Consider the following 14,995-nt stretch of genomic DNA (forward strand, 5'->3'; position numbering starts at 1 on the left):
GACTATCCTACACTACAATACAGTTCTCCCTACCTAGACTATCCTACACTACAATACAGTTCTCCTACCTAGACTATCCTACACTACAATACAGTTCTCCCTACCTAGACTATCCTACAATACAATACAGTTCTCCCTACCTAGACTATCCTACACTACAATACAGTTCTCCCTACCTAGACTATCCTACACTACAATACAGTTCTCCCTACCTAGACTATCCTACAATACAGTTCTCCTACCTAGACTATCCTAGACTACAATACAGTTCTCCCTACCTAGACTTTCCTACACTACAATACAGTTCTCCCTACCTAGACTATCCTACACTACAATACAGTTCTCCCTAACTAGACTATCCTACACTACAATACAGTTCTCCCTACCTAGACTATAATACAGTTCTCCCTACCTAGACTATCCTACAATACAGTTCTCCTACCTAGACTATCCTACACTACAATACAGTTCTCCCTACCTAGACTATCCTACAATACAGTTCTCCTACCTAGACTATCCTAGACTACAATACAGTTCTCCCTACCTAGACTTTCCTACACTACAATACAGTTCTCCCTACCTAGACTATCCTACACTACAATACAGTTCTCCCTAACTAGACTATCCTACACTACAATACAGTTCTCCCTACCTAGACTATCCTACACTACAATACAGTTCTCCCTACCTAGACTATCCTACAATACAGTTCTCCTACCTAGACTATCCTACACTACAATACAGTTCTCCCTACCTAGACTATCCTACAATACAGTTCTCCTACCTAGACTATCCTACACTACAATACAGTTCTCCCTACCTAGACTATCCTACACTACAATACAGTTCTCCCTACCTAGACTATCCTACAATACAATACAGTTCTCCTGTATGTGGTTATATGCTCCTGGCAGGCCCTGTTATTCAGGACAACTTACCGTGCTCTGCCTCCTCTCCAATCTAGTGACTCTTCCTCGTGCTCCGCCTCCTCTCCAATCCAGTGGCTAGTGCTCTGCCTCCTCTCCAATTGTCACGCCCTGACCTTAGAGTTCCTTTTTATGTCTCTATTTTGGTTTGATCAGGGCGTGAGTTGGGGTGGGAATTCTATGTTCTATTTTCTATGTTTTGGCCTGGTATGGCTCTCAATCAGGGACAGCTGTACTTCATTCAATAAAGAGGAAAATGTACGCTCACCACGCTGCGCCTTGGTCTACTTCATCCGACGGTCGTGACACCAACCCAGTGACTCTTCCTCGTGCTCTGCCTCCTCTCCAATCCGGTGGCTCGTGCTCTGCCTCCTCTCCAATCCAGTGGCTCGTGCTCTGCCTCCTCTCCAATCCGGTGGCTCGTGCTCTGCCTCCTCTCCAATCCGGTGGCTTGTGCTCTGCCTCCTCTCCAATCTAGTGACTCTTCCTCGTGCTCTGCCTCCTCTCCAATCTAGTGACTCTTCCTCGTGCTCTGCCTCCTCTCCAATCCAGTGGCTCGTGCTCTGCCTCCTCTCCAATCCAGTGGCTCGTGCTCTGCCTCCTCTCCAATCCAGTGGCTTGTGCTCTGCCTCCTCTCCAATCCGGTGGCTCGTGCTCTGCCTCCTCTCCAATCCGGTGGCTCGTGCTCTGCCTCCTCTCCAATCCGGTGGCTTGTGCTCTGCCTCCTCTCCAATCCGGTGGCTCGTGCTCTGCCTCCTCTCCAATCCGGTGGCTCGTGCTCTGCCTCCTCTCCAATCCGGTGGCTCGTGCTCTGCCTCCTCTCCAATCCAGTGGCTCTTCCTCGTGCACCTAGAACCTAAATATTTGACATTTAACTATTACAATGTATTACCTTTTTATATGTGGCATAAACACAGCCAGTCACAATGTTTTAATCTGATTAGTCTCCAGTAGGCATAAACGCATTCATCCTAAATATCCTTCCAGTATCCTCAAAATGTCTTGCCACATTAACCAGGTTTCCATCCAACCTTTTAACGCTAGTAAAGTACAGTAAATGTCGGATAAAAACGTCATGACAGGCCTGATGGTAACAGAAAATGTTTCGGGTAAAACTTTCCAAACGTCGACAAAACGAAATACTCTCTAGACAAGGTGGTTTTCTTTTTCTATCAGTAAAATGAATTTTGAGATAAACGTCAGTGGAAATGCTTTTAATGGCAAATATTGATGTAATTACCATCCGTGTCAAAGGAAACTGAGTGGGGCAGTTTATCTGCCACGTCCTGACCAGTATAAAGGGGTTATGTGTTATTGTAGTTTGGTCAGGACGTGGCAGAGGGGTATTTTGTTTATGTGGTTCGAGGTGGGGGTTTATGTAGTAGGGTGTTTGATTTATTATTTCCAGGTTTTGGTCTATGTTCTATGTTTTGTATTTCTGTGTTCTTTCTGGTTTGTGGTATTTCTATGTGTAGGTTAATGGGGGGGGGGGTTGGACTCTCAATTGGAGGCAGGTGCTTTCTCGTTGCCTCCGATTGGGATTCCTATATATGGGTAATTGTTTGGTGTAGTGTTTGTGGGAGATTGTTTCTTGTTTTGCCTGTGTGTGTGTGTGTGTGTGTGTGTGTGTGTGTGTGTGTGTGTGTGTGTGTGTGTGTGTGCGTGTGCGTGCGTGCGTGTGTGCGTGTGTGCGTAGCGCGACAAGACTGTTTTTGTTGTTCGTGAGTTCTTCGTTTTTTGTTATTTTGTTGTTCTCTTTTATTTAAAAAATAAATAACAAGATGAGCATCCACATTCCTGCTGCGTTTTGGTCCTCTATCCCCGACGACAACCGTGACATTATCAGCCTGAAATCAGACATGACGGACTTCACAGGGTGGTGAAATAACACGCTGATTGCTTGATGCTCCTTTTACAATAAATATCCAGGTTCTTATTCTAGTGACGTGATCATCGATACTTAGCCGCCGTTTTGATAAAATAAAAATGTACTTTAGTCTATAATCTCATGCAGGCTAGAGCGCATGCGACGAAAGCAGAAGGGCACCGCTCGCTATATAACGCAGCTTTTCTGGTTGAGGAAGCCGTCGGTACAGGAGGGGACTGAGCACGCACCCCTGAGGAACCCCCAGTACAGGAGGGGACTGAGCACGCACCCCTGAGGAACCCCCAGTACAGGAGGGGACTGAGCACGCACCCCTGAGGAACCCCCAGTACAGGAGGGGACTGAGCACGCACCCCTGATGAACCCCGTGTTGAAGGTTAGCATGGCGGATTTGTTGTTGCCTACCCTCACCGCCTGGGAGGGGGGGGCGGCCTTTCAGGAAGTCCAGGATCCAGTTTGCAGAGGTAAGTGTTTAGTCCCAGGGTCCTTAGCTTAGTGAGGAGCTTGGAGGGCGCTATGGTGTCGAACGCTGAGCTGTAGTTAATGAATAGCGTTCTCACACAGCTGTTCCTTTTGACCAGCTAGGAGAGGGCAATGGGGAGTGCAATAGAGATTGCATCGTCTGTTGTTCTGTTAGTGCGGAATTACGAATTGGAGTGGGTCCAGGGTTTCTGGGATAATAGCATTGTGAGCCATGACCAGCCTTTCAAAGTATTTCATGGCTACAGATGTGAGTGCCGTGGTCGGTAGTCATTTAGGCAGGTTACCTTGTCTTTCTTGGGCACAGGGACTATGGTGGTCTGCTTGAAACATGTAGGTATTACAGACTGGGTCAGGAAATGGTTGAAAATGTCAGTGAAGATGCTTGCCAGCTGGTCAGCTCATGCTCTGAGTATTCGCCCTGGTAATCCGTCTGGCCCTGAGGCCTTGTGAATGTTAACCTGTTTAAAGGTCTTCCTCACATCAGCTACGGAGAGCATGATCACGCAGTCATCCGGAACAGCTGGTGCTCTCATGTATGGTTCAGTGTTGCTTGCCTCGAATTGAGCATAGAAGGCATTTAACTTGTCTGGTAGGCTCAAGTCACTGGGCAGCTTTTGGCTGGATTTCCCTTTGTAATCCATGATAGTTTGCAAGCACTGACTACCCAGTACCCCTGCACATTGACTCATTACTACCTCACCACCCAGTACCCCTGCACATTGACTCTATATTACCTCACTACCCAGTACCCCTGCACATTGACTCTATATTACCTCACTACCCAGTACCCCTGCACATTGACTCATTGTTACCTCGACTACCCAGTACCCCTGCGCATTGAGTCATTACTACCTCGACTACCCAGTACCCCTGCACATTGACTCTATATTACCTCACTACCCAGTACCCCTGCACATTGACTCATTGTTACCTCGACTACCCAGTACCCCTGCACATTGACTCATTGTTACCTCGACTACCCAGTACCCCTGCGCATTGAGTCATTACTCCCTCGACTACCCAGTACCCCTGCACATTGAGTCATTACTACCTCACTACCCAGTACCCCTGCACATTGACTCATTACTACCTCACTACCCAGTACCCCTGCACATTGACTCTATATTACCTCACTACCCAGTACCCCTGCACATTGACTCATTACTACCTCACTACCCAGTACCCCTGCACATTGACTCTATATTACCTCACTACCCAGTACCCCTGCACATTGACTCTATATTACCTCACTACCCCGTACCCCTGCACATTGACTCATTACTACCTCACTACCCAGTACCCCTGCACATTGACTCATTGTTACCTCGACCACCCAGTACCCCTGCTCATTGACTCATTACTACCTCACTACCCAGTACCCCTGCACATTGACTCATTACTACCTCAACTACCCAGTACCCCTGCACATTGACTCATTACTACCTCACTACCCAGTACCCCTGCACATTGACTCTATTTTACCTCACTACCCAGTACCCCTGCACATTGACTCATTACTACCTCACTACCCAGTACCCCTGCACATTGACTCATTACTACCTCACTACCCAGTACCCCTGCACATTGACTCATTACTACCTCACTACCCAGTACCCCTGCACATTGACTCATAACTAGCTCACTACCCAGTACCCCTGCACATTGACTCATTACTACCTCACTACCCAGAACCCCTGCACATTGACTCATTACTACCTCCCTACCCAGTACCCCTGCACATTGACTCTATATTACCTCACTACCCAGTACCCCTGCACATTGACTCATTACTACCTCACTACCCAGTACCCCTGCACATTGACTCTATATTACCTCACTACCCAGTACCCCTGCACATTGACTCTATATTACCTCACTACCCAGTACCCCTGCACATTGACTCATTACTACCTCCCTACCCAGTACCCCTGCACATTGACTCATTACTACCCAGTACCCCTGCACATTGACTCATTACTACCTCACTACCCAGTACCCCTGCACATTGACTCATTACTACCTCACTACCCAGTACCCCTGCACATTGACTCATTACTACTTCACTACCCAGTACCCCTGCACATTGACTCATTACTACCTCACTACCCAGTACCCCTGCACATTGACTCATTACTACCCAGTACCCCTGCACAGTGACTCATTGTTACCTCGACTACCCAGTACCCCTGCACATTGACTCTATATTACCTCACTACCCAGTACCCCTGCACATTGACTCATTACTACCACACTACCCAGTACCCCTGCACATTGACTCATTACTACCTCACTACCCAGTACCCTTGCACATTGACTCATTACTACCTCACTACCCAGTACCCCTGCACATTGACTCTATATTACCTCACTACCCAGTACCCCTGCACATTGACTCATTATTATTTCACTACCCAGTACCCCTGCTCATTGACTCATTACTACCTCACTACAAAGTACCCCTGCTCATTGACTCATTACTACCTCACTACCCAGTACCCCTGCTCATTGACTCATTACTACCTCACTACCCAGTACCCCTGCACATTGACTCATTACTACCTCACTACCCAGTACCCCTGCACATTGACTCATTACTACCCAGTAACCAGTACCCCTGCACATTGACTCATTACTACCCAGTACCCCTGCACAGTGACTCATTGTTACCTCGACTACCCAGTACCTCTGCACATTGACTCTATATTACCTCACTACCCAGTACCCCTGCACATTGACTCATTACTACCTCACTACCCAGTACCCCTGCACATTGACTCATTACTACCTCACTACCCAGTACCCCTGCACATTGACTCATTACTACCTCACTACCCAGTACCCCTGCACATTGACTCATTACTACCCAGTACCCCTGCACATTGACTCTATATTACCTCACTACCCAGTACCCCTGCACATTGACTCATTACTACCTCCCTACCCAGTACCCCTGCACATTGACTCATTACTACCCAGTACCCCTGCACATTGACTCATTACTACCTCACTACCCAGTACCCCTGCACATTGACTCATTACTACCTCACTACCCAGTACCCTTGCACATTGACTCATTACTACCTCACTACCCAGTACCCCTGCACATTGACTCATTACTACCTCACTACCCAGTACCCTTGCACATTGACTCATTACTACCTCACTACCCAGTACCCCTGCACATTGACTCATTACTACCTCACCACCCAGTACCCCTGCACATTGACTCATTACTACCTCACTACCCGGTACCCCTGCACATTGACTCATTACTACCTCACTACCCGGTACCCCTGCACATTGACTCATTACTACCTCACTACCCGGTACCCCTGCACATTGACTCATTACTACCTCACTACCCAGTACCCCTGCACATTGACTCATTACTACCTCACTACCCAGTACCCCTGCACATTGACTCATTACTACCTCACTACCCAGTACCCCTGCACATTGACTCATTACTACCTCACTACCCAGTACCCCTGCACATTGACTCATTACTACCTCACTACCCAGTACCCCTGCACATTGACTCATTACTACCTCACTACCCAGTACCCCTGCACATTGACTCATTACTACCTCACTACCCAGTACCCCTGCACATTGACTCTATATTACTACCTCACTACCCCTGCACATTGACTCTATATTACCTCACTACCCAGTACCCCAGCACATTGACTCATTACTACCTCACTACCCAGTACCCCTGCACATTGACTCTATATTACCTCACTACCCAGTACCCCCGCACATTGACTCATTACTACCCAGTACCCTTGCACGTTGACTCATTACTACCTCACTACCCAGTACCCCTGCACATTGACTCATTATTACCTCACTACCCAGTACCCCTGCACATTGACTCTATATTACCTCACTACCCAGTACCCCTGCACATTGACTCATTACTACCTCACTACCCAGTACCCCTGCACATTGACTCATTATTACCTCACTACCCAGTACCCCTGCACATTGACTCTATATTACCTCACTACCCAGTACCCCTGCACATTGACTCATTACTACCTCACTACCCAGTACCCCTGCACATTGACTCATTACTACCCAGTACCCCTGCACAGTGACTCATTGTTACCTCGACTACCCAGTACCCCTGCACATTGACTCTATATTACCTCACTACCCAGTACCCCTGCACATTGACTCATTACTACCACACTACCCAGTACCCCTGCACATTGACTCATTACTACCTCACTACCCAGTACCCTTGCACATTGACTCATTACTACCTCACTACCCAGTACCCCTGCACATTGACTCTATATTACCTCACTACCCAGTACCCCTGCACATTGACTCATTATTATCTCACTACCCAGTACCCCTGCTCATTGACTCATTACTACCTCACTACCCAGTACCCCTGCTCATTGACTCATTACTACCTCACTACCCAGTACCCCTGCACATTGACTCATTACTACCTCACTACCCAGTACCCCTGCACATTGACTCATTACTACCCAGTAACCAGTACCCCTGCACATTGACTCATTACTACCCAGTACCCCTGCACAGTGACTCATTGTTACCTCGACTACCCAGTACCTCTGCACATTGACTCTTTATTACCTCACTACCCAGTACCCCTGCACATTGACTCATTACTACCTCACTACCCAGTACCCCTGCACATTGACTCATTACTACCTCACTACCCAGTACCCCTGCACATTGACTCATTACTACCTCACTACCCAGTACCCCTGCACATTGACTCATTACTACCCAGTACCCCTGCACATTGACTCTATATTACCTCACTACCCAGTACCCCTGCACATTGACTCATTACTACCTCCCTACCCAGTACCCCTGCACATTGACTCATTACTACCCAGTACCCCTGCACATTGACTCATTACTACCTCACTACCCAGTACCCCTGCACATTGACTCATTACTACCTCACTACCCAGTACCCTTGCACATTGACTCATTACTACCTCACTACCCAGTACCCCTGCACATTGACTCATTACTACCTCACTACCCAGTACCCTTGCACATTGACTCATTACTACCTCACTACCCAGTACCCCTGCACATTGACTCATTACTACCTCACCACCCAGTACCCCTGCACATTGACTCATTACTACCTCACTACCCGGTACCCCTGCACATTGACTCATTACTACCTCACTACCCGGTACCCCTGCACATTGACTCATTACTACCTCACTACCCGGTACCCCTGCACATTGACTCATTACTACCTCACTACCCAGTACCCCTGCACATTGACTCATTACTACCTCACTACCCAGTACCCCTGCACATTGACTCATTACTACCTCACTACCCAGTACCCCTGCACATTGACTCATTACTACCTCACTACCCAGTACCCCTGCACATTGACTCATTACTACCTCACTACCCAGTACCCCTGCACATTGACTCATTACTACCTCACTACCCAGTACCCCTGCACATTGACTCTATATTACTACCTCACTACCCCTGCACATTGACTCTATATTACCTCACTACCCAGTACCCCAGCACATTGACTCATTACTACCTCACTACCCAGTACCCCTGCACATTGACTCTATATTACCTCACTACCCAGTACCCCCGTACATTGACTCATTACTACCCAGTACCCTTGCACGTTGAATCATTACTACCTCACTACCCAGTACCCCTGCACATTGACTCATTATTACCTCACTACCCAGTACCCCTGCACATTGACTCTATATTACCTCACTACCCAGTACCCCTGCACGTTGACTCTATATTACCTCACTACCCAGTACCCCTGCACATTGACTCATTATTACCTCACTACCCAGTACCCCTGCACATTGACTCTATATTATCTCACTACCCAGTACCCCTGCACATTGACTCATTATTACCTCACTACCCAGTAACCCTGCTCATTGACTCATTACTACCTCACTACCCAGTACCCCTGCACATTGACTCATTACTACCTCACTACCCAGTACCCCTGCACATTGACTCATTACTTGCTCACTACCCAGTACCCCTGCACATTGACTCTATATTACCTCACTACCCAGTACCCCTGCTCATTGACTCATTACTACCTCACTACCCAGTACCCCTGCACATTGACTCATTACTACCTCACTACCCAGTACCCCTGCACATTGACTCATTACTTGCTCACTACCCAGTACCCCTGCACATTGACTCTATATTACCTCACTACCCAGTACCCCTGCACATTGACTCTCTATTACCTCACTACCCAGTACCCCTGCACATTGACTCATTATTACCTCACTACCCAGTACCCCTGCACATTGACTCTATATTACCTCACTACCCAGTACCCCTGCACATTGACTCATTATTACCTCACTACCCAGTACCCCTGCTCATTGACTCATTACTACCTCACTACCCAGTACCCCTGCTCATTGACTCATTACTACCTCACTACCCAGTACCCCTGCACATTGACTCATTACTACCTCACTACCCAGTACCCCTGCACATTGACTCATTACTACCCAGTACCCAGTACCCCTGCACATTGACTCATTACTACCCAGTACCCCTGCACAGTGACTCATTGTTACCTCGACTACCCAGTACCCCTGCACATTGACTCTATATTACCTCACTACCCAGTACCCCTGCACATTGACTCATTACTACCTCACTACCCAGTACCCCTGCACATTGACTCATTACTACCTCACTACCCAGTACCCTTGCACATTGACTCATTACTACCTCACTACCCAGTACCCCTGCACATTGACTCATTACTACCTCACTACCCAGTACCCTTGCACATTGACTCATTACTACCTCACTACCCAGTACCCCTGCACATTGACTCATTACTACCTCACTACCCAGTACCCCTGCACATTGACTCATTACTACCTCACTACCCAGTACCCCTGCACATTGACTCTATATTACCTCACTACCCAGTACCCCTGCACATTGACTCTATATTACCTCACTACCCAGTACCCCTGCACATTGACTCATTACTACCTCACTACCCAGTACCCCTGCTCATTGACTCATTACTACCTCACTACCCAGTACCCCTGCACATTGACTCTATATTACCTCACTACCCAGTACCCCTGCACATTGACTCATTATTACCTCACTACCCAGTACCCCTGCACATTGACTCTATATTACCTCACTATCCAGTACCCCTGCACATTGACTCATTATTACCTCACTACCCAGTACCCCTGCTCATTGACTCATTACTACCTCACTACCCAGTACCCCTGCTCATTGACTCATTACTACCTCACTACCCAGTACCCCTGCTCATTGACTCATTACTACCTCACTACCCAGTACCCCTGCACATTGACTCATTACTACGTCACTACCCAGTACCCCTGCACATTGACTCATTACTACCCAGTACCCAGTACCCCTGCACATTGACTCATTACTACCCAGTACCCCTGCACAGTGACTCATTGTTACCTCGACTACCCAGTACCCCTGCACATTGACTGTATATTACCTCACTACCCAGTACCCCTGCACATTGACTCATTACTACCTCACTACCCAGTACCCCTGCACATTGACTCATTACTACCTCACTACCCAGTACCCTTGCACATTGACTCATTACTACCTCACTACCCAGTACCCCTGCACATTGACTCATTACTACCTCACTACCCAGTACCCTTGCACATTGACTCATTACTACCTCACTACCCAGTACCCCTGCACATTGACTCATTACTACCTCACTACCCAGTACCCCTGCACATTGACTCATTACTACCTCACTACCCAGTACCCCTGCACATTGACTCATTACTACCTCACTACCCAGTACCCCTGCACATTGACTCATTACTACCTCACTACCCAGTACCCCTGCACATTGACTCATTACTACCTCACTACCCAGTACCCTTGCACATTGACTCATTACTACCTCACTACCCAGTACCCCTACACATTGACTCATTACTACCTCACTACCCAGTACCCCTGCACATTGACTCATCACAGCCTTTTATCTGCAGACTGTCATCATGTCATCACAGCATTTATCTGCAGACTGTCATCACAACCTTTTACCTGCAGACTGTCATCACAGCCTTTTACCTGCAGACTGTCATCACAGCCTTTTACCTGCAGACTGTCATCACAGCCTTTTACCTGCAGACTGTCATCACAGCCTTTTACATGCAGACTGTCATCACAGCCTTTTACCTGCAGCACATCGATCTGATAGGAAAACATCTCTGGTGAGAAAATGTGCATATTGTTGGAGATTGCCAAGCCTTCAATGGGCCTACAAGCCTTCGATGGGCCTACAAGCCTTCGATGGAGCCTTCGATGGGCCTACAAGCCTTCGATGGAGCCTTCAATGGGCCTACAAGCCTTCGATGGAGCCTTCAATGGGCCTACAAGCCTTCGATGGGCCTACAAGCCTTCGATGGGCCTTCAATGGGCCTACAAGCCTTCGATGGGCCTACAAGCCTTCGATGGGCCTACAAGCCTTCGATAAAGCCTTCGATGGGCCTTACAAGCCTTCGATGGGCCTACAAGCCTTCGATGAAGCCTTCGATGGGCCTACAAGCCTTCGATGAAGCCTTCGACGGGCCTACAAGCCTTCGATGAAGCCTTCGACGGGCCTACAAGCCTTCGATGAAGCCTTCGACGGGCCTACAAGCCTTCGATGAAGCCTTCGACGGGCCTACAAGCCTTCGATGAAGCCTTCGACGGGCCTACAAGCCTTCGACGGGCCTACAAGCCTTCGACGGGCCTACAAGCCTTCGACGGGCCTTACAAGCCTTCGACGGGCCTTACAAGCCTTCGACGGGCCTTACAAGCCTTCGACGGGCCTTACAAGCCTTCGACGGGCCTTACAAGCCTTCGACGGGCCTACAAGCCTTCGATGGGCCTACAAGCCTTCGATGGGCCTTCGATGGGCCTACAAGCCTTCGATGGGCCTTCGATGGGCCTACAAGCCTTCGATGGGCCTACAAGCCTTCGATGGGCCTTCGATGGGCCTACAAGCCTTCGATGGGCCTACAAGCCTTCGATGGGCCTTCGATGGGCCTACAAGCCTTCGATGGGCCTACAATCCTTCGACGGGCCTACAAGCCTTCGACGGGCCTACAAGCCTTCGACGGGCCTACAAGCCTTCGACGGGCCTTACAAGCCTTCGACGGGCCTTACAAGCCTTCGACGGGCCTACCAGCCTTCGACGGGCCTTACAAGCCTTCGACGGGCCTTACAAGCCTTCGACGGGCCTTACAAGCCTTCGACGGGCCTTACAAGCCTTCGACGGGCCTACAATCCTTCGACGGGCCTACAAGCCTTCGACGGGCCAACAAGCCTTCGACGGGCCTTACAAGCCTTCGACGGGCCTTACAAGCCTTTGACGGGCCTACAAGCCTTCGACGGGCCTACAAGCCTTCGATGGGCCTTCGATGGGCCTACAAGCCTTCGATGGGCCTACAAGCCTTCGATGGGCCTTCGATGGGCCTACAAGCCTTTGATGGGCCTTCGATGGGCCTACAAGCCTTCGATGGGCCTACAAGCCTTCGATGGGCCTTCGATGGGCCTACAAGCCTTCGATGGGCCTAAAAGCCTTCGACGGGCCTACAAGCCTTCGACGGGCCTTCCAAGCCTTCCACGGGCCTTACAAGCCTTCCACGGGCCTTACAAGCCTTCGACGGGCCTTACAAGCCTTCGACGGGCCTTACAAGCCTTCGACGGGCCTTACAAGCCTTCGACGGGCCTTACAAGCCTTCGACAGTCAGGATGCTTTGTTTATTGGTTGTGTGGCGCATTGGCACAGAAACCTGTTGGTGGGGAAATGCTTTGCACATATTTAATTTAATTATAAATATGACATCAATGTTGAAAATCAGATTCCCCCCCCCACCTAGCTGATCATTGATCATAGTGTAACGAAACAAGCAGGAAGTGGGACCTCGTCTGTGGTGGTCGGCGAACCCTCAACTGTCACTTCCTGACCAGTAATAGGGGTTATTGGTTACAGTAGTTTGGTCAGGACGTGGCAGGGGGGCATTTGGTTTATATGGTTCGGGGAGGTTATGTGTATGTAGAGGGGTGTTTTATTTATGTGTTCCGGGGGGTTTTTGGTGTATGTTCTTGTTTTGCGTTTCTAGGTTTTTCTAGTTTGTGTATTTCTATGTGTTGGTCTGGTGTGGCTCTCGATCAGGACCAGCTGTTCATCGTTGTCCCTGATTGGGAGCCATATTTAGGGAGCCCTGTTTTCACCTGGTGTTTTGTGGGTAGTTGTATTTTTGTGAAACTGGCGTTCATTGTTTTCCACGTTCTCTTTAATTAAATAAATTAAAGTCTGAGTATTCACGTCCTCGCTGCGCCTTCGGTCCCCCTTTCTCTTCTTCAACGACGACCGTGATCATCAACCTTCAAAAATTCAGCCTGAAGCAACAAACAGACCAAAAATACCTGCAGCCCCTGTTTGAGGTTCTCACCACGATCCGGGCCCCCCTCCGTCAGAGGCCAGGAAGCACTGAAGCATCGACCTTTTTTAAGAGTCAACGCAGGGAAAATAATGTAAGTTAAACAGGTATATTGCTTGTATGTTGTTTACATGGTAGGCCTACCAGATTATTATACTGAGCCTATAGCCTACATTTGTGTGTAAACTCTGGTCAGAAACAATCTGTTTTTCATGTTGAAGTTCCCATATCATCAAATCAAATGTATTTATATATAGCCCTTCTTACATCAGCTGATATTCTCAAAGTGCTGTACAGAAACCCCCAGCCTAAAAACCCCCCCAAACAGCAAGCAATGCAGGTTTAGAAGCACGGTGGCTAGGAAAAACTTCCTAGAAAGGCCAAGAACCTAGGAAGAAACCTAGAGAGGAACCAGGCTATGAGGGGGTGGCCAGTCCTCTTCTGGCTGTACTGGGTGGAGATTAGAAACCTAGAGAGGAACCAGGCTATGAGGGGTGGCCAGTCCTCTTCTGGCTGTGCCGGGTAGAGAGGAACCAGGCTATGAGGGGTGGCCAGTCCTCTTCTGGCTGTGCCGGGTAGAGAGGAACCAGGCTATGAGGGGTGGCCAGTCCTCTTCTGGCTGTGCCGGGTGGAGATTAGAAACCTAGAGAGGAACCAGGCTATGAGGGGTGGCCAGTCCTCTTCTGGCTGTGCCGGGTGGTAGAGAGGAACCAGGCTATGAGGGGTGGCCAGTCCTCTTCTGGCTGTGCTGGGTGGAGATTAGAAACCTAGAGAGGAACCAGGCTATGAGGGGTGTCCAGTCCTCTTCTGGCTGTGCCGGGTGGAGAGGAACCAGGCTGTGAGGGGTCGCCAGTCCTCTTCTGGCTGTGCTGGGTGGAGAGGAACCAGGCTATGAGGGGTCGCCAGTCCTCTTCTGGCTGTGCCGGGTAGAGAGGAACCAGGCTGTGAGGGGTGGCCAGTCCTCTTCTGGCTGTGCCGGGTGGAGATTAGAAAAGAGAGGAACCAGGCTATGAGGGGTGGCCAGTCCTCTTCTGGCTGTGCCGGGTGGAGATTATAACAGAACATGGCCTAGATGTTCAAATGTTCATAGATGACCAGCAGGATCAAATAATAATAATCACAGTAGTTGTCGAGGGTGCAACAAGTCAGTAACACAAGGAGTAAGTGTCAGTTGGCTTTTTCATAGCCGATCTTTGAGAGCATCT

This window comes from Salmo salar, unplaced genomic scaffold (genome assembly GCF_905237065.1).
Source record: "Salmo salar unplaced genomic scaffold, Ssal_v3.1, whole genome shotgun sequence".
Taxonomy (NCBI): domain Eukaryota; kingdom Metazoa; phylum Chordata; class Actinopteri; order Salmoniformes; family Salmonidae; genus Salmo; species Salmo salar.